Raw genomic sequence first — 26558 nt, forward strand, 5'->3', positions numbered from 1 at the left:
GTCGACGAGGCGGTCGTCGACGAGGAAGATTTCCTCTTCTTCTTTTTACCCATCGTCGACGGAGTTGTGGACGTCGACGGAAGCGCCAGCTTCCCAGTCGTCGACGAAGAAGTGAGTGGTATCGTCGACGAGACAGTTCTAAGAGACACACATACTATCGTCGACGGAGAAGACGTCGACGAAGTCAGTGTCGTCGACGAAGGATATCTACTCGATACCGTCGTCACCGTCGTCGACGAGGCTGATGAAGTAGCCGATCTCGTCGACGGAGGGGCCGTCGACGGGCCCGTCGACGGTTTTGGAAGTTTCTGACTGGAAACATGTGCTGATGGAGTCACAGACGCCTGAGAGCTACGTCTCGGGGGCGCAGACGTGGAGACAGAGACTTTGCCTGTAGACACTTCCTCAAGGTGAAGTCTCTTCTTTTTCAGAAAAGGAGATGGCAAGTCCTGGACACTTCCACGCTTTGAGGAGACTCCTGTTTTGACAGAGGCTACACTTTCCACCTCAGAAAGTGGGTTGTCTGTGTCCTTTAGTTTTTGAAGCCATATTAAAAGGCGACCTTCTCTATCTTTCAAAGTTTTGTGAGAGAAAGTTCTGCAGATCTTACAATTAGCCACCTTATGATCAGGATACAGACAATAAATACATTTCTCATGGGGATCCTCAGAGAAAAGTCTTGACTTTCCGCAAGATGAACAAGGACGGAAAAGAGATTTCTTACTTGCAGACATGATGAGAGATAAAAAACCTCAAACCAGATGAAGAACTGAGCAGAGCTCAGGGAGACTCCCTTCACACAACGTGCGGTAGAAAATCTGAGGGCCTGAGCCTCTGAGGAGAAGGTTCTAGAGGGTGCTAGCGCCTGATTGGCTGGAGTTTGGACTATAAAGTGACAGTGATATGTTAGCAAAGTGATTCTTTTTCTCTATGCTTTCCTATGTCTCAATGCTATCCTATGGTATTTTTAACTTGATAGGTTATTTGAACTATATATATATGTTTATTTGGGTATGTATATACTCTTATGTGGTTAGGTATGTGTATATGTATATATACATGATACTTATTGCTTTTTATATATACCGTGGGACTCCCACTTCGACGACGGGGAATATTCAAGCATGTGAATCTATGGAAGACACCCCAAATACTGGAGAATTCTATGTTACGAATGTCTATGCTCCTAATACATGTGATCTGACTTTTTGGTCCGATCTGTCCAAGCAATTCGAGACTATCCCTGATTCAGCCATACACATACTTGCAGGGGACTTTAACCTACCCTTTGATCCAGTATTGGACAGAGATTCCAGATGCTCCTTTCGAAGCAACAAATCTCATAAGGCTTTCACTAACCTATGTACCCGGTTCCATTTGGTGGATACATGGAGGTTTCAGAACCCTGACGGGAGGGACTATACTTTTTACTCTCCTCCGCATGATTCATTCTCCCGGATTGAATATTTATTCATTACAAAGAATGGCATTCCCAGAATAGAAGAAGCATCCATAGAACCAAGGGTTTTATCCGATCACTCATGTATCTCCCTGTCCATCTCCAACGTCAAATCTTCCACTCACCAATCAATCTGGAGGTTTAATGAGGAGGTCCTCGATAAAGAACAGCATAGGGTAACGATCGAGACCGCTATTAGAGAATATTTAGAGCATAACAGTGGGGGAGACACTACTGACTTGATACGGTGGGAAGCACTAAAGAGCACGATAAGAGGGGTCATTATTAAAATAAAATCTGCCATAAACAAGAACCACAATAAAGCACTGGAGGCTTTAGAGGGAGAAATTGCCACACTGGAGAAGAGACACTTGCTTGATAGGAAGGAAGAAACACTGAATAAACTAGCCAATAAGTACGAATATAACAAAATAGTAAGTGAAAGAGCAGGGATTTGGTTAACCAGGAGGAAACAATTCAAACTATGTGAATCAAATAAGGCAGGGAAGAGCCTTGCTGCATACCTCAAATTCAAAATACAGAAAAATATGATAAATTCCATTAGGGATCTAGGGGGGACGGCACACTCGGACCCGGTTAAGATAGCAGAGGTGTTCAAACAATTCTATGAGCAACTCTATGCCAAAAATACAGAGGTGGTAGACTCCAAAATTGAGGGCTATTTGGATGAGTGTGCTCTTCCCTCACTCTCTAATACGGATCGTGAAGACCTTAACGGTCCCATCACGCTTCAGGAAGTCGAGATGGTTATTAAGTTGTTAAAATGCGGTAAGGCTCCCGGACCGGACGGGTTCACTGCTAGATTCTATAAGGGTTTTTCCTCACTTATATCACAACCACTCTTGCACCTATTTCAGGAAATCAGCACTGCTGGGGAGGTGAAGGGTACGCTATCTGAAGCCATCATTGCGGTACTACCAAAAGAAGGGAGAGATCCAACGCTCCCAAAGAATTATAGGCCTATCTCACTTATTAATCTTGATTGTAAGCTCCTAGCCATTATTCTAGCTAATCGACTTCAGAAGGTCTTGCCCAAACTGATACACGCTTCACAGGCGGGCTTTTTAAAACATAGACTGTCCAGTGATAACACCAGGATACTAGCACATGTACTCGAAAAAGCAAAACTGTTATCTACCCCCACTGTCGCAATCACACTTGACGCCGAAAAGGCATTCGACAGAGTCGATTGGAACTATTTGAATGCGGTATTAAATAAATTCAACCTAGGCCAATTTTTTACGAAGACGGTGATGTCTCTATATTCTTGCCCCTCTGCTAGAGTTAGAGCTGGAGGTTCGTTTTCCTCCGTGTTTCAATTGCACCAAGGTACCAGACAGGGGTGTCCCCTCTTACCTTCACTGTTCTTATTAGCCATTGAGCCATTTCTCTATCACTTGAGAGCTAACGAAGGTATTGCTGGAATTCCATTTGAAGACTGTACAATAAAGCTAACTGCATATGCGGATGATGTCTTAATTGTATCGGAAAGGGCGGAGGAGGCTATACCGGCCCTCATCTCTACCATTGATGAATTCTCCAGGGTGTCTGGATACAAGTTAAATAAAGATAAAACAGAGGTTAAATTGTTGAATAATTTGGGAAATAGAGAGGTTATGGGGGACTCTGGTCTGACGTGGCAACCAGGCTGCTTTAAGTATTTGGGGCTGGAATGTGATAAAGATCTAATCACAACATTGGGGGGTTAACGAAAACTTGACTCTGAAGAAAATATCTAAATTACTAGAAGGATGGTCACCGAAATATCTTACATGGTGGGGCAGGGCGGAAACTTTAAATATGATGGTGACCCCATTGGTAAACTACCTGGCGAGTATGTTACCGATGACCTTTTCGGAGGCCTTCTTGACAAAGGTAGATAGGCTATTTGGTGAATTCCTGTGGCAGGGGAAGAAACCCAGGATATCAATGAAGAAGCTACAGCTATCAAAAGGAAAAGGCGGCTTGGGTCTTCCTAGCTTCAGGAATTATCAGACGGCCTTTCTCTGTAAACAGGGGGCGCAGTGGCTGACTGAGGACTCGGACTACACTCCGATGTGGATTGATATTGAAAAATCCCCGATTGGTAGAGCTCCTCTTATAGCATTGCTCACGATGGATCTATCCCATCTCCCCCACTCCAAATACATCTTACTAAACACTAGAAGGGCCCTTCTGAGACTTGATCAAACTCATAAAGTAGGACTACTTTGGAGGAAGACTACTATGGTGTCCTTATGGTATAATCCCTCACTTAAGATGGAAGGAAAACCTATGCAGTGGAAGAATTGGTCTAGGAGAGGAGTTAACCTGGTGAACGACTTATTTGAGGGGGGGTATCCTTTGCCGTTCTCCTCGCTCCAGGCCAGCCACAATCTGTCACCGATGGATTTCTATGACTTTTTGAAACTCAAAGTTATTCTGTCTACTCGCTCCCTTAACACGAGTGACCCATGGCTTAAGACCCATGTCCCACGACTTATGAAGTCGGGTCATTTTGTTTCCAAAATTTATAAGCTGCTTCTCCCTGCCCCAAGGAAGGCACACAAGAAGAATGAATCCAAGTGGGAGTCTGAACCCAACTCTACCGGTTTAGTGTTTGACTGGGATTTGATACATGCTGCTGCCCTAACGAATAAGATCTCCCCGATTCTAGCCCAAAACAAGTACATGCTCATTAATAGGACATACTGGACGCCAGAAAAGCTCCATAAACTTCATCTGAGAGATAGCCCCCTATGTTGGAACTGTGATTCAGCGGTAGGAGACTTAGCTCATATGCTCTTTGGCTGTTCTGCGTTGGGACCATTCTGGGGAAAAGTATTCGATTGCATAGATCATATTTTCAATATCAAACCTAAAAGAGAGTTTGTCTATGTTCTATTGGGTGTGTTGGATCAGGAGCTCCATAATGACAATGATCGTCAGTTGTTAGATATCTTGCTTACTCTAGCCTGTAAGGTGGTGCTGTGTAAATGGAAAAGCGCCTCTGAGGTCTCATTCAGGGTATGGCAGGAATGGCTCTCGTTTCTAAGAGGAGCTGACAATCCAGCTCTGCACTCCTCTCCGTGGCGTGCTCCCCACAAGAGGCTATGGAAAGCTCTAGATGGATCTTCATTCTCATTTGACCCACCCTGACTGGAGGATACAGAAATATGGCGGATAATGCTCTGCCATAAAGGGCGTGGCGGATCGCGGCATGGGCATTCAGGACAGTAACACACATATAATAAGGTATTGGCAGTTATGGTGCTCACTCAACATAGCGCAATCGGATCTTGGTATGCTAGGCGTGGTTTCATGACATATCTTAGTTTGTTTTAGTTTAATTTAAATTTGATATAAGTTAATTCAAATTACTCTGATGTGAGGAACTGAGTTAATGAATTGACCTACTGATTTTATTATTATGTTTATGATGACAATGGCATTATACATGTCCGTGATGGGTATGAACCACCTATTGACTTGCCGGATCGCAGGTACTATCTGTTTGTTTTGTACTGGGACTTCATATGTCATTTATTGTATGTATTTGTCATTTTTCTATTTCTTTTTCAATAAAAACGATTTGAAATTTAAAAAAAGATAGAGAGAACCCCACTTCAGCAACGCAAGGCTATGGAGGGCCTCCCCTCCTAGAAACAGGCATGGGGGGTGGCACAGGTATACCTTTGAAACTGCCGCCACACTTCACACATTGCCGAGGTACCACACAAGGGAGGACTCAGGAGGAAGAGTAAGAAGAAGACACCAACTCGAACATCAGCTCAACAATCATAACACGGATTACTTCACATACAGCAGATAAATTGATCTGAGCTGTCTGCAATATGTTCTCCTGCCCAGGGAGAATATATTTTAATTCTCATAATAATGAAAACAAAACTGATCTACCCAATTAAACACCTTATGTTGAGATGCCTGATAATATTCTCCAGAAGGCTATATTCTGTGCACTGGATGAACATAGGTCTTTGATCCTAATGTACCTGCTACATATTAAACTAATGTGTGCTTTCTCTTGGGTATCAGGATTGACATATGATTTCTATCCATATGATCTCTGCTGTACCGCATTTAAGGATAAACCTATAGATGCAGTAGGTAGAGCCAAAGCTAGCACACCCCTATTGCTGAGCCTTACCTTTATTCCAAACAACGGACAACCCCTTTGCTAAATCTATTTTCAGAGTGTTTTTAGCTTATATTCCTCTTTTGGGAATGGTTTGTGGTTTGGACAGATGACTGTTCTGTCACTTACCAGGATGTATCAGCAATAGAAGGAGGAAGTTCTCAGATGGGGATTGCCTTTTCCAAAACACTATTCAATGCAACATTCAAACAGTATTACGAGAGGTTGCATTTACCCCCTCCTTCTCGCAGCACAGGGTGTGTTAGAACTGTTTATCGTGAGATTAATCCAGCCACTTACTGGCACCTATGACTTAACAAATCTTGAGGCTCCAATCACAGAGCACAAAATTCAGAAGGCAATCAAGGCTCTTGCACGTGGTAAGACACCAGGTTCCTATGGCCTACCTGTGGAATATTAGGAGATGTACGAATGTCTCCAGTGTTGATATCTACCACCATGCGATGTTCACACAAACACCTAAACAGATCTGTGATCCACAAAACAGAGCCTCCCATCGCCTATAATCAATTCTAAATACAGACTACGCATTTTTAGGAACGATTCTGACAGACTGGCTCTTCCCCCACCTTCCTTTTCTCATTCACCCAGACCAAAACAAGTTTGTCCCTGACGAAATACTTCATTAAATAATATAAGTCGCTTTTACCATATAATTGAAGAGGTCACCAATGTATGGCCTGAGGTAGCATGTATAGTCATTGACCTCAAACATGTATTCAATACTTTGAGCTGGGATTATACGTTTGCTGCGCTGGAAAGGTTTGGGATAGGGCCCCTTAACTGTTGAAATGGATCTAGTTACTGTACACGGACACTATGACCAGGGTTAAGAAAGGTCGACATATCTCCAGCAGTTACTCGATCGTCGATGAAACAATGTAGAGATGCCTTTTATCCCTGCCACCTTAAAAGGGGCATAGGACATAACTTTGAAGGCTCACATGCATGTTTCTGTATATGTCAATGATATACTTCTTTCCATCCACTCTAATATTTTTATTGATTTCATTAATCAGACAAACGGGTATGCTCCAAATGCATTCACTTGGGATGTGTCCAGCAATCTTACAGGCAATAGTCAGCATAGCATGGTGCAATTCGCGTCAGTGGTATGTAAATGCAGTATATAGTTATGGTAGGGCGTCAGTGTGGTAGAAGAAAGCGTGTTGAACTAGGAACTCTTTAAACAAGAACTTTTTATTGATCCAGTCATCTGTAGCCTAAGTGTCTACCGTTAGAGGGGTACCACGTGGATGCAAAAAAGCTGCGATTTTTGCGTCTGTGTGTCTGGAGTGTCAGGGAGTGCCGCATTGGCCCGATCCAAGTCACTCAAAGGTGACTCTTTCGATATTTGGGAATCTAAATATAGCACTTCCTACAGGACCTTCTTGAGAGCAACCTTGGAGGCACTGTACAAGCGCTTTATGCCCATATAGCATTCTAGATTACCCTCCCCTTATCAAGGATAGAATATCCCTTTCCATGGTGGTGATGCTGCTTCCACACCTTATCATTTTGTAAGTCTACTAATCATAATCCCGTTTAAGATATTAAGATCACATTATTAACTCAATTGGTATGGGGCAAGGGATGTCGTCAAATTGCCTTAGCCAGGCTGAGACCACCACTGACCAAAGTGGCCTTGGCGCGCCAGACTTTCAAGCCTACTATTATGCTGCCCAACTGCAATGGCCTGCATACTAGTTGACTGGACACCACCTTGCTGAGACAGGCTTCACTAACATAAATCGTACCTATGGTGCTGAAGAACACCCTTTTCCCCCTTTTGTAGGGGGCCCCTCTGCCACTCGCTGGTAGTGGTAGCCCTACCGGGGGTATACCAGTCCGGCACCTGCCTATGCACCTACAATCCCTCTCTGAGGTGGGATTGTCTCTGCGTGTGAATTAATTTCCTGAGAGCGAGCGAGGTGGATCAGGGTGACAGAAAAATCTGGCTTACTGGCAGGCGGATTTTTACATATGGACCGATCTACCACATATGGGATATATAGTAATCGGCCTCGCAAGCACAACACACTGCCCCCCATCACCCCTCTCATACATGCTGTGCTTTAAACAATCCATACAACTGGGTTTGCGAAGATGTTGATTACATGGCTATACAGAGCGATCAGTGAACTTGCTGGTTTGACACCTCAGACAAGCCAGTGAGACAGAAAACCTACTTTTTAATGATAAGGAGTGGCAAGCTATTCCGTCTAGATCACACGGAATGCCCAGAAAAAAAGCTCATACAAGCCTACATAGTATACACTTCCTAACATTGAACCTTCGGAAATTCTTCCCCTCAATCGCCCCAGAATGCCCCCTTGAACCACAGACCCTTGCAATCAATGAACCCTTCCGGGACAAACTTTGCGGTCCCTCTCAAACTTCGAATTCTGTGTTAACCCCCAACAATGTTGACTAGTGAGAGCCCATTATAGCTAGCTGTTCACAAGTATCCATGTAAGTGAGTTCAGACATTGAAGAAATGGCACAAATCTGTTCTTTCAACATAAGAGAGGCTTACAGTTTGTGTACCTCGATTTCATGTGTTAGTAACTAAAACCTTCTCCTTTCTCACTGCATTATACACAAACACCAGTTAAGGAGTGTAATCTATCCAAAACGGGACAATATGTGCTGCCACTAGTAACACACTCGAGATACTAAACGAGCAAATAAGGCACTGTATGCCAAATCTTCTAAAATCAGAATCTATAGTGTAGGTGGAGTATAAACACAGGGCACAATATTTCAAATTGGATTGTTACACTTGGCCAAATTCCACAGATCAGTCCTACAGAAAGTGGAGCACTATTCCCAATTGAAAAGTAGAATAAGCCTTTAGAACTAGAGACAAACTACGAATTACACCTTAGTGACACCTTCATAGTCTTGTACACTACACATTTAAAAACATCCCTATTTTACAGCATGGTTTTGAGAGCACAGCGGTCAACCCCACCTTGTTACATCTACTTTGATGCTGATGGGACTTGGCCGCTTTCCTCAGGAAAAAGAGACTCCATTCCCCAGCTGCCACGGCCCGGAGGAAGGCAGCAACACATTCTGCAGGTGCCGTACCGCCAGATAACTAATCTGAGGCATCCCTCAGCGCAGGAGCCTTGTTATGGCGACCTCACTGCTGCTAAAAGCTGCTCGCTGTGCTCAGGGGAGAGAGACTTCATATCCCAGCTGCCCCGGCCCGTAGGAGGACCGCAACGCACTCTGCAGGTGCTGAAGCACCCAGGGCCGGCTTTAGTGCTGGTGGCGCCCGGTGCGACAATGTTTGTTGGCGCCCCCCCAATGACCACCTCCACCACGGATTCTCTCACTAGCACCCTTTAACAGTGACCAAGTGTCCATAACCACACTCTCTCAGATGCATTGAATTAGTTATATAGCGCCACTCATACCAGTGTAGGGTGTCTGAGCACTTTGCATCACACACACATTACACAGACAATCAATCATACGTGTGTAAATCAGTGTATAGGAAATGTTACATAAGCCAAAGGACTAAAAGTGTAGTCACATGTCATCCATACTGGTAGGCAGTATAGTTTAAGAGTGCTTGGTGTGGAGAAGCACAAACTCCGAGTCGAAAAAGAAACAGCATAGTTGGGAGTTCTTTTTAATAATAAGAATCAATTTTTCAATTTTATAATCTTTATTCTCGATTATTTAGATCATCAAAGATATCAATACATACAGTTGTTTAAAATTTTAAAATTTACAGTACTTTGAACATTTTCATTTGCAAATGGAATTCAAAAAGAAAATACCCATAGGTCAAACATTAAGAATCATAAAAGAATAAACCAATATCTTATAGCTTCACACATTGCCCCCCTCCTTTAGAATACGAGATCGAACGTGCCACATGGCCGTTAGATACTTTGCCACAGCAAAAACAATCGGAGGTGACAAGTCAGTTTTAAGGATTCTAAATGCGGGGAGGCATTTCCTAAAGCCCATGTTTTTGAGGATAGGTAAAAGCCAATACTTCCTTGCTCTTTGGTAGGCTTTGCAGAAGAGAGCCACATGTAGATCACTCTCCTGGGGATATGTACAAGCTGGGCACTGCTCTATTGATGGAGGGCGGGACCAAGAACTGGTAAAGGCCCTCAAAGGTAGAGAGCCATACCTCCACTGTAGGTAGAGTTTTCTTGTCAAGACAGGACCCATACCATCTAATACGGTTTCTGTTAGACCTGTCAGCCCTTTGGGTGGTCCCTCCTCATCATTAATTATTTTGTCCCACTTTTGCCTCAAACCCTGTTTGAATTTTTCCTTTTTGGGAACCACCAGACTTTTTCGTGTTGCTGCAGATTCAGGGAGCCATTTTACCTACCCCTGAAACTTCTGTCTGAGGGCCTGAAGCACAAAATGGTGGCCACCTGTGACATCACCAGCATCCACTGGAACCTACCAGCACCTTCCAGAACATTCCAGAACCCTGTGACAGTTGGAGGCGGTTTAGAATGTTGGGAAGCTAAGACAGAGAGTTGGCAGTTGGAGCTGGCAGTTGGCACCTGACTGGTGAAGAGAGAGCAGCAAAAACTTGAAGGAGGAAGGAGTGAAGCAGCAGGGGTGGAAACTTGTGCCTGGAGTGGGGTCCATAAACCCACCCTTGATACTAGTCCCTACTGACTGAGCCCAGCCTGGAGCCCTGTGTGGGAAGAAGCAAGAAAAACCATCCTAAGGACCTGGACAGCAGGAACAGGCCTTAGAAACAGAGAACAGCAAGATCCTGACCTGGAAACTGGTTTCCCTGGAGTCCGACGTCGAGTAGCCTGAGACCGGGAGCCCGAGGTGGAGAAGCGGCGCCGACTGGAAAGCGGACGTCGTACCCGGAGCCGCCAGAGGTCGAGAGAGGGCGCCGTCAGAGGTCGTGAGGAGTACCAGAGGTCGAGGAGGAAGTCACCCGAGGTCGAGTGAGCGGCGTCATCGGAGGAGTGAAGTCCGCCCTCCGGAGTCGTCGGAGACCGAGGTGAAGTGTACCGGAGGTCGGGAGTGAGGATCGCACTCCGGAGTCGCCGGAACCTGAGAGAATCGTGCCGGAGGTCGGGAGTGGAGGTCGCACTCCGGAGTCGCCGGAAACCTAAGGAGAGGAGCACCGGAGGTCGGGAGTGAGGATCGCACTCCGGAGCCGCCGGAAGTCGACATCGAGTCAAGGCCGGTCGACGTCATCGAAGTTGAGGTCGCCATCGGACCGGAGCCGCCCGAAGTCGACATCGAGTAAAGACTGCTCGACGCCATCGAATCGGAAGGTCGAGATCGAACCGAGGCCGCCGACATCGAAACCGGAACCGCCTACCGGCGTCGTCAGGAACTGACATTGTGCCGAGGCCGCCGACATCGAAACGGAACCGCCTCACGGCGTCGACACGACTCCAGCGGCGTCGGAGCATCAGAAAAAGGGCAGTAAGTGGAGTAGAGGGCGCCTAAGGCCCTGTGGAGACCTGAGAGACTGCTCTAAGGGGCTAGGGAGGTGCTGGAACCAACCTGACTGTGCCAGGGGGTGAGCTGAGACCAATTTAGAGGGGTTGTGTGGAGGGAGAGAGCCAGGACTCTGGTATTCCCCCCTTGATCTACCTCAGTTTAGGCCTCAGCCTTGTCCAAGCCAGGGAGTAGACACCCTCAAGCCTTCCACATCCCCACAAGTTGTGCCTGGGCCAAATCAGCCCTTAGGAATGCAAATGTGATCTGATTCTATGAGTGTCACTATCAGCTTTTAAGTATTTATTAGGGGCACTGTATTTATTGTATTTAACCTATTTATTGCTTCACTGTATTTATTGGTCCACAGTATTTATTGATGCACAATATTTATTGGTTTACAGTATTTATTGCCTCAGAATATTTAATTGCCTGTATGTATCGCACTTATATTTATACCTTCCTTATTTATGATCACCCCTATTTATTGAATCATTAAGCCAGTATTTATTTGACCTGCACTATTTAAAAAGCTTGTATATTGTGATTGTGTTATTATTGATCTAATCAGCAACTAAGAGAAAAAGAAGATAAAGAAAGATATTTTCATAATTTTTACGGTGTAGAGTCGTTTTTGGAACGGATGCACGCATGGTTATTGTTTGGGTATGTCGTATGCTTAGCACGGTGCCTGATTCCTGACCACTCGAGCCAAGCTACCACAGTGTGTCCGGAAGAACACCACCACCCTTTCAGTGTGGGAGTGTGTTTTTCCAACAGTTTCCAATTGATAGGAATCTTTAAATTGGATAAAGGTGTGTGTCAAAGATCCCGCACATGTATTACCTAGATCCATAGTCAACTTTGACTGATAGTAGAGTTGTGTAAGTGCCTTTCTGGAGATCCTCCTACTTGAATTAGCAGGGTCGGTCCATAATTCCGGGAGACCTAAACTTTCACATGTGCTCCTTATGTATTTTAGCCAGGGGATGTTATAAGTATTTGGTAAAGCCAGGAACTCTTGGAGCTCACTTCTGTAATCACTGAGATCCTGGCTACTCCATATTCGTCGCCAAAAGGCTAGGGGCTTTATACCTAGCTCCTCGGCAATTGACCTTAGACCTAAGTCCAGTCTCAAGGGGAGCAATGGCGTGCTGGATGGGAGGGCCACTAGTTGTCTGAGGAATTTATTCTCTGTAGTTGTTAGATTTTTTACAGGAACATGGCCCCAAAGTTCCGCCCCATATACAACTGAACCCCAGGCTTGAGATTTATAAATCTGTATCATAGGGCCCAGTGGGCGATATATAGATTTGCCCATCATTCTCAAAATGCCCCCGACTTCTGCAATAATTTCAAATTTGTCTTAGTCGTATGTGTCCCCCATGTCATCTTCTCATTCAGGGTTACCCCCAGATATTCAAATGTGGAAACCCTCTCCAATCGCACCACACCCAACAAAGGGTTTGGACGTTTTGAGGGGGTAGGGTTTAGGATCATAAATTTTGTCTTGGAGGCGTTGATTTCTAAGCCCCTCTCAGTACAAAATTTCAAGAACCCGTCCACTATCCGTTGGATTCCCATGGGGGATTTGGACAGCAGCAGGGTGTCATCTGCAAACATTATGGCAGGCACCCTGCTGCCGTTCAATTTGGGAGCATCAATGTCTTTCAGCCTGGACAGATGGGCAATTACCCCGTTGACAAAGAGGCAGAACAGGGTGGGTGCAAGCACACATCCCTGTCTCACCCCCCTGTCAACGGGGAATCTTTCGGTTAAGCCCCCCATCATGCCACACCTGACCCGCGCGAAGTTATCCTGATGCAATTTAATCAAAATAGCCAGGATATCTGGCGGGACTCCCAGCTCACCCAGGACACTCCAGAGCTTGGATCTGGGGACCAGGTCGAAGGCGGCCCGCAAGTCCACAAATACCGTGTACAAGCTGCCGCCCTCGATAAGTGCCGTCCTCCAGTAAATGAGGTTGAGGCGAAAGATTTGGTCCATAGTGGAAACCCCTTTCCTGAACCCGGCCTGGTAAGGGCTCATAATGGCTGCCTCCTCTATCCAATTCTGTAAGCGGTCCAAGATAAGCCTCCCAAAGAGTTTTTGGGACACATCTATCAGGCTGATGGGCCTGTAGTTGGATGGGAGCAGGGGCGAGCCTTTCTTAAAGATCGGGACCACCTCTGTGCCCAGCCAAGTACAGGGCACCTCCATGCCCCCTAGAATCGCGTTAAATAGCATCAAAAAATAAGGGGCCCATATATCCGGCTCTTGTTTATAAAGATCGCCCGGAAGGCCATCCAAGCCAGGCGCCTTTCCAGTTGACAAGCCCGTTATGGCATCCCGGACCTCTCTAAGTGAAAATGGGTCCCCTTCCACGAAATTAAAGAGCGACGTAATAGTGGTGCAACCCCCATGGCCTGGTTCCTCTGTATACAGAGACTGAAAGTGCTCCTGCCAGGCCTTAGAGGAAATATTTGGCTCTATTGCCGGGGCGAGTTCCCCAGAACCTGAGTTGACGATTCTCCAGAACTTCCGTGAATCCATAGACGCTAGGGAGCTAGCAAGTTCTTCCCATTTGTTCTGCTCCCAGTCAATCTTTGCATTGACAATCAGCTTTTTATATTCGAGTCTCCTAGCATGAATTTCCGGCCTACTTTTGCGATTCTTAATACTCAACAAAAGATCTCTCTTTGCTCTGCGGCATACCGCATTGTACCAAGTACGCTGGTTCCTTCCACCCCCCTCTTTGGACCATTATTAAATAGATCTATGGACAGAGTCTTTGTGACTTCTTCGTGGTTAAGCCAGATTTGTTTGTTAATATCCCCTGTGTTTGGTTCATCACTTAGAAACGCCATATTCTCTAAAATAGGAATAACATTTTTATAAAACTGTGGGAGCTTGGTTGTACTTGCTGCGATTTTTTCCCACTTGATTCTTCTCCTATTGTTTTCAAGGACTATATCAGGGTTTATCTTGGGTAGTTCTGCTTCCCCGGGGTCCCGTCCGGGAAGGAGTAAGTCCAATTCCAGGGCATTATGGTCGCTGTCTTCTCTATCAGTGACCCTAAAATCAATGACGTGCAACCACGAGGATAGTTGGACTAAGATGTAGTCTAATCTTGATTCACTACCTTTCCGATTGAATGTGGGTTTACTCGGGGTATCAGATTTGGCTCGCCCATTACAAGCCCTAACCCCATGTCTTAGAGTTAAAGCAGTAATCTGCACTGCCAATGGGCTCCAAGCTTTGGGCGGGATAGATACTAGCGATGGTACTCGCCATCTTATCTCTTCCTCTAGAAGGTCCCCATCTAGGAGACCTGGCAGGGGCTCATAGTGTGAGTTCAAATCCCCGCCCACTATGAAAGGGAAACCCTTGGGAAGTTTTGTCAAAAGATCCGCTAGCTCATCGATGGTGGGTGACTCCTGGGAAATGGTTACCGGTCTCGAATATACATTTACCACCGCTAGTCTACAGCGATGAGACCATTCCAATAGGACCACAAGTATGTCTTCTGATGCCACTGGAAAGCGCGTGGCTTTGCATCCCAGGTGCACTGCTACCCAGGTTTCAAGTCCACCCGATGGGCGCCCCCTTCCTCCCCATTTCGCAGGAATGGAGAATACTGCAAATCCCTGCCTTGCATGTTCCTCTCTCTCCCAAGTTTCCTGGAACATGCATAAGTCTTTGGAGTCGATGTATTCTATCCATTCCTGATAGTCAGACTTGTTACCCAGGCCCGCCACATTCCATGATAGTATTTTTAGTATGGGGAGCCTATCATTCAAAGAAGTGGTATATGTGTAGTCAATCCCTTTACTGCTGGTCGTGATCTCTGGTGGTATTAGGAGAGTGGTTGATTCTTCCCCCACACCATGACCTGCCCTACTAATGGAATCGCCCAAGGCCCCTTGACATTCTTGGGTATTGGGCGGCTCCGATCCAAAACTGGCTCGATCCCCAGCCTCCCCTGTTGTATTACGGTCTAAATTGCCAATGGAATTACTCAGAGCCCCATGATGTTTGAAGGTATTGGGCGGCTCTATTTCTAAACTAGTTTCTTCCACAGCCTCCCATACTACAGAGTTAGACTTCCTGCCCCTGTATGTAGGCAGTCAATCTACCATGTCTAGTTGGCTGTACCTGTTATAGGTTGGAAGGTAGAATTGCTGGCATTGCTGGAGGGGTCTCCGGGGATAGTAATTTTGCCCGCCTGCACCCCAATTACCGCCCTTCCTATGGCAGATTTCCCATCCCTCATCGTCCATGTTGGAGGTATAGTGGGCTAGCTCCTGTCTTCGAGAGTTGGGTGGTTCTTTCCATCCTCTTAGCAGCCCTCCACCCGGCCTCTCGGAGTGTGTGTAATGTGCATGGATTTCAGGGTGCCCTTGATATTGGGTTCTGGGGTGATGGTAAACTTCCCTTCTTTTGAGATCTCCCCACCCTGTCGATCTTTGTTTCCAACCCACCCAAGTCTCGTCCTCTCTCTCATGTACTGGAGGGGGATAGAAAAAAGAGAGGGGTAATGATTTAACAGTAGTCCCTTCTTCCTCTGGGGTCCATCCACATATATGCAGAACGGTCCTATGGTCTTTAAAGTTGACTATAACACAGTCACCATTTATAGATTTGGTTGAACTGCCCAACCATGAGACCCTTCGTACCATAAGAACAGGGCTCAATATACCTTCACGGAGCGGTGGATTCTTTGGAGGCAGGATTCAATTCTGGTACCCCCACCAGAACAACAGTATATGGGGCTGCCTCTGGTGGAAGGTGTATTGGCCCCGGGTCTAGCCTCTTGCTCACACCCCCCGTTAATAGCTCCCCGTTGTTCGGTGCTTTGTCTGGAGCGCAATCACTTAGCCCCGCTTGGTTTACCCTATTTTGAGACGAAGAGGGATGATTCAGCTGAACTACATGATTTTTTGGAACATTTGCCTTCGGGTGAATGTTAATGCTTAGGGACGGTGCAAGTGATGCCGGGTGCACTATGTGTGTAGCGTTTTTGGTCTCATTTGTAGGCTGAGGGGGTCCCCTTTTGGTTGCCCTATCTGGAGCCTTAGTCCTACCAATATTCATTGTTTTCAGACTATCAGCTAGTTGCACTGTAGATTTTTCTATGATCACAAGCCTAGCTTCTATTTTTATTAGTCTTTCTTCCAATGGGCTTAAAAGGTTTCTCATGAGGGCGCCTATATCTGCCAGGGTGACATCCTCCTCAATAGACTCAAGCGAGTTTAATTCGACTTGATTACTTGTCTCCTCCAATGGCTTGAGGCGCGAGGTCTCAACTCTATCTTTTTGCATTTTTCCCCTAGTATTTAGGCTGAGGCTTTTTGACAGCGGGTTCAGGGAGGGTTTTGGGATATTTGGCTTTCGCACATTCTTATTCTTACTTCCTCCTCTGTTTTTCAGGATAGCTCCTTCCCTAATTCCCTTCCGCTTTGTCATTTTTGGGCATATGGAGTTGACATTGTCAGAATCTGACGCGGGGTTTGTAATAGATATGGGGTGGGGTTGAGCAGGAGGGAGGGTTAACATACTAAAATCAACAAGATCATTGGGATCCTTTCTGCTTAACTGGGAGGTACAATTTGATATGTCCAATGTCCCAGAAAGATTAAATGTGCCATCCACCCCTGTGTCCAACGTAAGGAGCTCTGTGCTTACCACAGGTGATTTTGCCAGAGCCAAAGGTCCCATGGACGATCTCCGCACCCAGTCCAGTTCTTGGGATATTCGTCTCTCCAGGAGTGTTATATCCTCAATTAGCAAGGACCCAGCTTTCACAAAGTAGTTGTCCAATGTTCCCTTTGGTGCGGGTTCAAGAGCCTTGGCACTTTTACTCCTTGTTTCTCTTGTTGCCATTTCAGGGCGTGGGCACAAATGCTGAGGGTCGCGTAACTAGACAATAGCCCTCACACTCCGCCAGGGTTTCCGGGGGATCCAGGAGGGGAAGCCCAGGCCCAGCCTCTCCCGTCCTCTAACGGCCTCAAACGGCCCGCTCTTTGCCCGGTCTTCGCCCCGAGCTCCGCCCCGCGCGCGTCCCGCTAGCGCGTGAGGAGGGGGCGTGGATAAATAAGGTGAGGGCTAAGAGGAGGAGCTGGCGGGAAGAGGCCCCAGGTGCAGCGGTGTTTGCCGCGCTGAGCACCCTGGTCCTCGCAGTCCCGCCGGCAGAAAGAGCGCACACACAGGCTCCCGGAATATAGGTAGAGTTCTTGTCATCAACGGTGGGCTCCCAACACTCTCCCAGCAGCACAGCACAAGTTGGAATCAGCGAGCGGCTCCCGCGAGTCTTAAATAGTGCTAATTAAGGGAGGAGCTGGCGGGAAGAGGCCCCAGGTGCAGCGGTGGTTTCCGCGCTGAGCACCCTGGTCCTCGCAGTCCCGCCGGCAGAAAGAGCGCACACACAGGCTCCCGGAATATAGGTAGAGTTCTTGTCATCAACGGTGGGCTCCCAACACTCTCCCAGCAGCACAGCACCTAGCCAAATTAATCCTTTTTGCAATATTAATCAATCTTCTAATAATGTATACTTTGCAGTGTGTATGCAGTTCTATGATGAAAGTTAATAGCTCACTATTCTATATTAGGACTTTAAGTTATAAATTGCAAGTAACAAAAGGATGTCTCTTTTGAAAGCAATAACCTGCTGATCTGTTTACATCATACCCACTCTGTAATCTACTTGGTACACATTCTTTGCAGCAGGCATATTAACCCTCTGATTTTGTAGGTGTATCTGGGCAAGAGTTTACGTTTTAAGTTAATTAGGTCGACCCAAGCCGCAGAAACTCACCGAATCTGGCATTAGCAGAGACCGGAGAATCTTGGGTTAACAAACCCAATCCTTTCATAGATACCCCATTACGTGATTACCCGCCCTGAGGAAGCCCTAGGCCTGATGGCCTGTTAGGGGGCGAAACACATGTTGGCTGTGCCATCTCTTTTCCTTTCCTACCTGACAAATAAAGCACGAATATATGATTAATATCATCGGATCTATCTGCATTGATTTGGATATTTCATCCTAATTAACTTAAAACTTAAACTCTTGCCCAGATACACCTACAAAATCCTACTTCATATTAGGGGGCCTCTCCCCCTGTTTTTGGGCCAGAACCAGTACAAGAAGGATACATGCTTATTACATGACTAGTAAGGGATGATGACCTTTTTCCCCTCACCCGCAAGCAACATATTAACCCTCTGCACTAACTTCACATAAGTCAAAACCTCAACTATGCAAAATGCTGATCTCTCTCCAGGAGGATAATTAATCACAGGAGTTATTGTGACATTTATGTGAGGCCTGTTAATTGCCGGGGGAAAGAAACGCTGCAGCAGGTGCTTCAAAAGCATAATAAACTTTCAAGCACGGCATCCCCAGGAAGCCAGCACCCGGTGCGGTGGCACCGGTCGCACCGCCCTAAAGCCGGCCCTGGAAGCACCATATAATTATCTGAGGTGTCCCGCAGAGTAAGACGCGCCTGGGCCAAGAGCGGGCCCGCCTGCTCCCGGTCCAAGAGCGGGCCCATCTGCGCCCGGGCCAAGAGCGGGCCCGCCTGCTCCCGGGCCAAGAGCGGGCCCGCCTGCTCCCGGGCCAAGAGCGGGCCCGCCTGCTCCCGGGCCAAGAGCGGGCCCGCCTGCTCCCGGGCCAAGAGAGGGCCCGCCTGCTCCCGGGCCAAGAGAGGGCCCGCCTGCTCCCGGGCCAAGAGAGGGCCCGCCTGCTCCCGGGCCAAGAGAGGGCCCGCCTGCTCCCGGGCCAAGAGAGGGCCCGCCTGCTCCCGGGCCAAGAGAGGGCCCGCCTGCTCCCGGGCCAAGAGAGGCCCCGCCTGCTCCCGGGCCAAGAGAGGGCCCAGCTGCGCCCGGGCCAAGAGAGGGCCCAGCTGCGCCCGGGCCAAGAGAGGGCCCAGCTGCACCCGGGCCAAGAGAGGGCCCATCTGCGGCCGTGGGAGGCCGGGCTGGGTCCCTCCTCCTCTTGGGTTCTAGACTCTGAACTTTGGTGGCAGCACTTTGGAAAAACAGCATCTTTGCAGTCAGGTGAGAGGTTGATAATCTATTATGGGAAAGAGCAAGAATGAATGGGGATCAGTTGCCCCCATTCCTATGTCTCCATCGACTCCATGTTGGAAAGAGTCATGGGGATCGTTTCCAACAAAATTGAATTAAGTTCGAGAATATCATCATTAGATTACAGGGGAAAACGCAGCTGCTTCCATCTCTTCTGAGGGGGGCGATGCTGCCACAAATCATTACCTCCTGCACAAACACGACGAGTAATAATTCTGAGTGTCAGTAATAACCCTGTCCCAGCAGGTCACACGACTGCACCTGTGGGTCTTCCCCCTAAAAGAACAGCTGTAAAAAGAATAAGAGTTCCTAGTAAACAGACAGTTATTAAAAGGAAACAACCTTCCTGGGCTGCTAGTAATAGCAATTAACTACTTTCGTGGATACAGCCCCTCCCCTTCCCCCAGGCTGTAAATCTCTCTCGACCTCAACCTCTGACTTTATCTCATAATCCTATTTGTGCGGTTTGGCCTTTGAAGACCTACCTGCCGATCCCTTATTACTTGAAAACCTTTGTAACAGATTTGGCAATATCCATGATGAACGGCTGGTGAGGTTGGAGAAGTGTCTGAGCGCTGATCCTAATGTCCCCCCCCCAACCCACCCCCATATTGGATGCCAACAAGGACGGCGGCCGAACAGCTCACGATAACTCCTCCACACCATCTAATGGCTACCTTTGTTCCAAGTTTCAGCTCTGCAACGATCTTCCGGTGCCGACCTCTCTGATAGAACTCAGCAAAAGAAAGAGACTGACCCGGCCTGCTGAGGAAAGCACCAAAGAGAATGGTGTAACAACTGTCGCCAAACTAGCAATAATCAAGGAGCCAGACCTTATGACCATCTTAACTATAGCAATAAAAGTGACCCCGTGGAAATGAAAAAGGCATGTGTCCAGCATGGATGCTCTGGGTCTTCCACCTGCAGCTTGCCCTTATGTTTTGGTATTAACTGGCGTACCACCTTTGAGAGACTCAACAGGAATCCTATGAGGAGCTATGGAACAAATGTGTTAACTGGCTTAGTAAACACAACAATTGTAACCCTGCTCACAGTAATGCTATATTGATGGTACAGAGGTGGGTTGGTCGTTCTGGAAAGAACACTGAGGGCGACTGCATTGTTATTACTGTTCGTATTCCACTGAGCGTGCGTAATATACCAAAACAGCAAGAGGACTCCAGCGGCCTTAATTTCAATATCTGTAGCATCCCTCCTGGTTATTTTGACAAACCACTGGCATTGAGAATCCATACTCCCTTCACCAATCTTTGCACAATGGAACACGTTTTCTACCTTAATGGGTTGGATTGACTGAGGCCTGCGTCTACAGTCAGGTCTAGTTCGGAATCTAATGTGATGGGTCCCGAACCTGTTCCTAAGATTCTGTCTAGCCCCAGCACAATAGAATGTCCTAATGACTATAAGCTAAAAATCATGAGTTGGAACGTTGCAGGGCTACAATCAAAGTTGCTATGTCCTGACTGTCTTCTTTTTATTATCCAGTTTGATGTTCTAATGTTCCAGGAGACTTGGCTGACGCATGAAATACATAAAGATGGTTTTGTATGTTGTTATAACCCAGCAATTCTCTCTAGGTCAGGGTGTGCAATAGGCTGGTTGGCTATTTGGGTGAGTAATAAAGCAGGAGGCAGTGTGAATGTTTTAGAGATAGTTAACACCACTTTTTTGGCAGTGAGGTACAAAAGCGGTCCAGCTATATATTTAATTAACTTTTATAATAATGATTTTTAGTAATATGCCTAACACAAAATTCTCAACCACCTTTGAATATACATCTTCCCTCCCCAAAAAAATTAGTGACAATGGCCAGTTTGCTGTTTTTTGCTTAGTCGTACCCCATTTTAAACTTTGAGAACTGCATTTTTTCTTTTATCACGGGGAACTGCATTGTTTCTTTTATCACGGGGACCAGTGGGCACTGAGTGACACTAGCACTGACAGTGCATTTACATATGCTTTTTATGATACAATTCTTCTGTGTGATTTCTCAGCTCTGAGAAATAAGAACACACACTTTTCTTCTCCCTTTCACGGTCAAGAAAGCTACCGATGATGATAAAGCGGGCAAGCTTGTGAGTACCAACTAGCTTCCCCCCAGGGTGATGCTAACGTGAGGTACTTTCTGACCTTTCCTACACTTTTTGTTAGTCAAACATTTTTTTGATTGTCTGTTGACTTGTGTAAGGACTGTGGTGTATTGACGCTTTATTTAAAAGTGAACAGTTGGACTAACAGGCCAGTGGCAGTGAACCTAGCCTGTGAGGGAAGTTAAAAGGTTTTCCTAACTAACCTCAGATGTTTTTGAAAAAGTACAGTTAACTGCTCAGACTAAGTCGGGTTTCAGTGTGTTTATATCTAGTACAGTTGACCCTGAGGGAAGTAGAAGATGCAATTAGCCAGATTATTGGGGGGCAAGGCCCAAAGCCCAATGGGATGTCAATAGATCTTTTAAAATATAACCCTGGATTCTGGGCGCCTTTATTGCAGAATGTTTAATAGTCTTGCTTTTGCCCCGCCACCACATACATGGTCATCATCTATTATAGTGCCTATTTTTAAAAAGGGTGATCGCTCTCAGCCCAGTTGTTATAGGCCCATATCATTAATAGATACAACTTTAAACATTTTAGGCAGGGTCCTATACAATAGATTAAAGAAAGAAATGAAGCGAATTCAGTATTTTATTTCCCAGTCTGTAGGATTTTAGTTCTAAAGTCGGCACAGTAGAGCAGTGTCTTAACCTTAACTTGCAAATAGGAAAATCCACTGTAGCCAAAAATTGCCCAATTTATCTAGCATTCATGGACTTGACCACTGCGTTTGACAGTGTAAACCTTTTGAAGGTGTGGTCTACCTTATTAACCCCTGGCATGGATGAAGCACTGGTGCACTTTTTGGAATACTTGCACAGGGGCATTAAGGCTAGAATAAGAATTAATGCTCAGGGGGAGAGGTCTCGGGATGTGGATATCTGTAGATGCGCGAGACAAGGATGTGGTTTAGCCCGCTTTCATTTATCTTGTATATAAATTACCTTCCTCCTTTTTAGGTCTCGTATTGGCAGCGCATGCGCTGTCTCACCGAGACCTAAAGTAATCTGTATGTGTTGGCAAGCGGCCGGTAGTTTCTCCGGCTGCTTGCCTTTTGCTGAATGTTGGCGTGGCTCCTGTTAGCTTGCTTTTTAGTGGCTGATTATGTTAAACTGACTTCCGTGTAGTCCGGAAGCAGCGGCCACCAACCACAGTTTTCGTCTGCCAGATCGCGCTTTGTGTGTGGAGCATCTCTGCCTGACGTAAACATGGCAGAGGCGCATGCGCAAGGCTGCGGCAGGAGTCGGTGTGCAGGAGAGGCGGGCAGCGCATGCTGCTCGTTATTCTTGGACTGTCCCCTTTCTCTTTTCTTGAGCTCGGGTAGCTTATACCGCAGCGCTCAAACTGAATGTGCTTCGTGTCCACACCTATGTTTAAATTCCGTAGTGCGATAAAAGTTTTGCTCTTAAGTGCATGCGTAGATTACTATTGTTTGGAGATCCCAGGTCCATTTTCTTGTGATTTATGTGTAAAGTATGCATGCCGTTATATACCAGCATTGTTACTTATTTGATATTTTATATAGCATGAAGTAGATCTTGGAAGCGTTAAGGCGCTTTAAAAGTAATTTCACAAACGGACATTCAAGTAACGGGTTAAAAAAAGATGTGAAACCGTAAAAACGCGATGTACAATAAAAAAGTGGACTATATATACACAGTGAAACAAAAAATAGAATATACGTGTAGATAATGATAGAGTTGCAGTGCCACAGCTTAATAAAATAATACAAAGTGCAAAATATCTATTTATATTTCTGGTAGCATATATGTTGCACCCGGTGATTTGCACAATCGACACACATTACATTATAGTCTATTCCTGCTATTCTGTGCCTAGAACAGTCTCTGTGAACCGCCATTAGGCTTTCATAAGCTGTCAAATATTAATGAGGCCGAAGGCACCTCGGTGGGTTCATGCGCCTGCTGCATAAGTCTGTCTGCAATCTGCGGGATCGAATTTCACGCGATCCGATTCATGGGTGCAGGGGGCATAAAAGGAGTGCCACCAGGTTGGGTAATAATAACACGTTATTTCTCAAGACTGCGGTTGGGCTCAGCACATCCTTGTCAACATTTCAGAAATCCAAGAGGGACATTTCGAAACAGGAGGGAAAGGCCGGGGTACAACCCCACAGCGGATGTTGTTTCCCTTTTTGATGTGGGGGGCATGGGGGAGAGTTCACATATTCACAAGGCATCATCCACCCAATTGGAAGTCAGCCACTGGCAGCTGGGGAGGTGTCCAAAACTAGAGCAAACATGAGAATTGTTAGGATGCAGGACTTTGCTTCGGACAGAGCGATTCCTGTGGATGATTCCTGGTGTATCAGGAGCACTGTCATGTCGGGCTGTCTGCGCCCCCATGTCGGGCAGTCTGCGCCCCCATGTCGGCAATAATATAAGGCGACTCCATCATACCCACACAGCCCTCTATGCTCCACTAGATGCTTAAGCCCAGCGACTGACGTTTTAGGAGCATCACTGCAGTCATCACGCCTGACACTCAAACACAACAATGGCCACATCTTTTGGCCTATCACAACCTACGGTGCAGCATGCTGCCTGTCTGCTAACGAGCTTTGCTTCATCGTCTGGGATACAAAGCAATGCAGAAATGCAGCTACTCTATAGCGCCAGCCATCTTGAGTGGCATCGGCAATAAATGTCTTGCATTCAGTTGTGGTGTTCTCATGGCCTGTGCCCTGCTGCCCACCTTACTACTTCCTTACACTGTAACACTCAGGATCAGAGGTTTGATAATCACTGCAGGCTGTTCGTTATTTTCACATGGGGCACACTGGAATGGGGCCAGCTTCCTGCAGTGTTTTTTTTCTTCGTAATATGCACAAATTGAATTCTGAAGCTTTCACTGGATAGTTGTGATTGGACAGAGTTCTGAACGAAGGCCAGTCGTGTAAACACATCTGGCTGCTTAGGAACGGAAGGATGTTCTTGTTGCAGATAGAAAAGTTGAAAATACCCCACAGATGTGTGCAGCGCCCACTGAGTAGCGAGCCAGAATGGACATGCATTTGGAAAGTCGGTCTGCCTTGAAGTTGTTGTTTAATGTGCATTATTCTAACCACTTTAAATGTGCTTCACTGTATTTCTGTTTTCAGCACCCCAAGCGCACTTTCACTTTCCAAGCAGCTGGGATAATGGCTGTTGCTTCTTTGAAATTAAATAGGTCTCGCATTTACAAGAGTTTGAGCTATTGGCTTTGTAAATGATAATGCCTTTTATTTATGTGTTAATAATCGAAACGGATCAATAAAAGGCATTGTCATTTACAATGCCAATAGTTTAAACTCTCGCAAATGCGAGACCTATTGCATTGCAAATGCTTGTTTTACTAACCACTACGCCTGATGTCCCTAAAGCTAAAGGCTCTTTTTTTAACATCACTAATGTATGCCAATGTTGCCATGTTAATGGCCAGTACTCCAAAGGCCCTTTGCCAGTTAGTACGTTGTTTTGTAATTTTTATGACATTGCTGGATTTACGCACTAATTTTAATAAAGCTTCATTATGACCTGCAGCCCAAAGAAGCATAATTTGGCATCTGTAGCACTGGGCGAATATAGTCTAAAATGCACAAGCACTTTCTCTTTTCTGGGATTGGTTTTCGCTGATAATGGGTCATGGAGAGCGCACATAGCATATAGTGGGAATAAATGCTCCAGAGTGATCAGTGCCTTGTTTAGCTTACCGTAACCCAGGAAGGTGAGAGCCCTTGAGCCTCTATTGAAGATTTTTAAAATGCAGTGCCTCCCAATCACTACCTATGGGGCTGAAGTCTGGGGTATTGATAAGTGCAACTTAATCCAAGCTGAAGAAAACAGATTCTCTAGAAGAATCTTAGGGGCACCGATCTCTACCTTGAATATTATATGTCACAGAGAACTGAACATCCCATTTGTTGAAGATTAGTGCCCGCCCTTTCTTGCTATGGCTCGCCGCATGGAGAAATACGGAGGCAGTTCTTACTAGAGGCATCTTCACAGATTGCCTCTCTTGCGATAAAGGCAGGAGCATCCCTTGGCTGGAGTACGCAGATCCATCCTGTGTAAGGCAGGTTACCAACAGTTGTTTAAGGAACCTAGAGGTCCATACACTATTAGCAAAAAACAGTTGCAGACTATTTGGCTTAAACTATTACAGGCTGAGAGACTGGCGAGCGACTCTGTTGAACCGAGTGGGAGTGCTTGATTGAATATAAATATGAAAATAAATAGTTTAATCTTAAATTATTTGACAAGTCCCTTGGGGCAATGGGAGAGTAGTTTGTTGTTTCGCCTCAGGGCAGACAATGTAAATATTTGCTAATAATCTTAATAGGTTTTCAAGCAAAAATACATACTTGCCCTTGAAATGGGAGATCAGGCCAATCTATGTCACACTTCTTACTATTTAATGTTTTTTATTTTTTGTACACAAAGACTACTTTATTTCCCTTAATCAAGAGGTTTCACACTATTGATTTTTGAGATGCGTATAGTAAACTGCTTCTATTGAATACCGATGAACGTACCTTCCATGTAGGTATGTTTTTGAAAACAGCTGTGCGGGCTAGTCTTACAAAAATACTACTTTTTAGTTTTTAATGATAGGGTGGTGCTGCAATTTTATTGATTTTTATTATTATGGAATGAGGACAGAAAAGTGTATAAATGGTTTTTAAGCATATTTATTTCTGTATGCACTTTCATGGGTACTTTTGTGCCCGAAAAAAATTTAACTGAACTCGCCTATTGAAAACGGTAAAAAAAAAAACAGTAAGCTTTGGCTTTCTCTCCACTTGCTTTTTTCAGACACTGGCTTGAGCTTCGAGTAGTGAATGGTCTTTCTCACATAATGCTTTCACCTCCATGCGATTGCTTGCGATGAATTGCAATGTGAGATTACTTTACAACAATAGTGGTCTATCAAATCCTACTGGCTCCTTTCATGTGTCCTGCTCTATGCGCCAACGCTGCAAGGGTAAGCATAATAAACCCAGACATATTGGCTCTGCAAATGCTTGTTCTGTTTTGATTATCCGTGTGCATTAGGGAAGCTAGCACTGCTGATGCCCAAGCTGTATGTGTTGTGTGTGTGTTAATTAAAATAGTTTCACTATACAATCGCTATACAAATTGGCTTTATCAACTCCAATGTTGCAGGAGAGATGTGTGCAACAGGTTAAACTACAAAATAGCAATTTTAACAGTAAAACATGATCCATGCAGGCACAACTCCTATTTCACAGAAATTCAACACACGGGAG

General features: G+C 45.8%; 1 protein-coding gene across 7 annotated transcripts in view; it reads right to left on the bottom strand.

Moving 5' to 3' along the window:
* ZWILCH (zwilch kinetochore protein) overlaps nucleotides 1-26558 on the bottom strand; it is a 479149-nt gene that overhangs the window by 384980 nt on the left and 67611 nt on the right. The gene's annotated exons all lie outside the window — the stretch shown is intronic.

This window comes from Triturus cristatus, chromosome 3_1, assembly GCF_964204655.1.
Source record: "Triturus cristatus chromosome 3_1, aTriCri1.1, whole genome shotgun sequence".
Lineage (NCBI taxonomy): Eukaryota > Metazoa > Chordata > Amphibia > Caudata > Salamandridae > Triturus > Triturus cristatus.